This window comes from Penaeus vannamei, chromosome 16 (assembly GCF_042767895.1).
Source record: "Penaeus vannamei isolate JL-2024 chromosome 16, ASM4276789v1, whole genome shotgun sequence".
In the NCBI taxonomy this organism is placed as follows: Eukaryota; Metazoa; Arthropoda; class Malacostraca; order Decapoda; family Penaeidae; genus Penaeus; species Penaeus vannamei.
Window position 1 is genome coordinate 21,620,311 of NC_091564.1, and position 1,496 is coordinate 21,621,806.

Below are 1,496 nucleotides of genomic sequence, written 5' to 3' on the forward strand. Positions count from 1 at the left end.
CATATATATACATATATATATATACATATACATATATATATATATATATATATATATATATATATATATATATATATATATATACATGCACATACACACACACACACACACACACACACACACACACACACACACACATATATATATATATATATATATATATATATATATATATATATATATATATATATATATATATGTATATATATACAAATACTCACACACACACACACACACACACACACACACACACACACACACACACACACACACATATATATATATATATATATATATATATATATATATATATATATGTGTGTGTGTGTGTGTGTGTGTGTGTGTGTGTGTGTGTGTGTGTGTGTGTGTGTGTGTGTGTATGTGTATATTTGTGTACACACACACATACACACACACACACACACACACACACACACACACACACACACACACACACACATATATATATATATATATATATATATATATATATATATATATATATATATATATATATATATATATATATACATACATACATATATATAACGTTTATCTGCCTGTTCCCGCTCATCTCTGCCATGCTCTTTACTCTCTCCTCTTTCCTGTCTCTCATATTCTAATTCTCCATTTCTTCATTGTTCTCCCCTCTTTCCCTCCCACGCCCTGTACGCACGAAGCAAAAGTAACACGGGAAATGTTTCACCGGAGTTGGCGGCGAGAAGTCCCGTTGGATCAATAGTTCAGTTTGAATCGCCTTTGGTCATGTCGGGGAATTCCATTCAATCAAACCCTCTTCCTGCCTTTCCTGTAACTGATCACGTTTGTTTCTATGTTGGCATAGTCTGGGTGTACTGGATATGGTATAATGTGATTTGATAACCTATAGCAGGATCTATACTTGTGGTATTTTATAAATGAAAGTGACGATTGCTGTATCAACAAATGTTCAGTACTGCATACAGAGAATATTAGAGAATATTGCACTGGGCGTACCAGTCTGGAATAATGTGAAATATAAGTGATATTCATTGAATAGTAATAAATGTACAGAGATGAATGCTGCATGAGATTGCTATTATGAAGTAATTCTAATGCCTGCATACCCAGACAAAGCTTATTTGGTTATCGTTATATCTGCTGTCGATAATATTATACTGAGAAGTAATACCATGCAACCATAAAATGATAAGATATCACTGAAATTTTATATTCTCAATACGATAGTACAGTTGATTCTGCTAACTAGCTCAAGGTTTTGTTACGTCTTGAATAAAATATGGATTACGGAGTTGAAGTACAGAAGTGCATATCCCGTAATTTAGCCGAATTTAATGCAATATTCTTTCTGAGATTAAATTAATCTTTTGTATAAATACACTTGAACTGACGTGTTCACTGTCTGGTTTATTTACCTTACCCGTATAATAAACATCTTATCAGTAATGTATAGTACATTGTGCACAATCGCAGTCTTGTGTAACGCAAAATTCATC

The 1,496-nt window shown here is 32.2% G+C and overlaps 1 protein-coding gene across 1 annotated transcript in view; it reads left to right on the plus strand.

The window, feature by feature from the left end:
* Positions 1 to 1,222: 1,222 nt before the first annotated feature.
* The window catches only part of Iru (E3 ubiquitin-protein ligase Iruka), an 18,358-nt gene continuing 18,084 nt past the window's right edge, over positions 1,223 to 1,496 (plus strand). The window contains exon 1 of the mRNA XM_070131310.1: positions 1,223 to 1,255. The gene's annotated coding sequence lies outside the window, so the exon portion shown is untranslated. The remainder of the gene's footprint in view (positions 1,256 to 1,496) is intronic.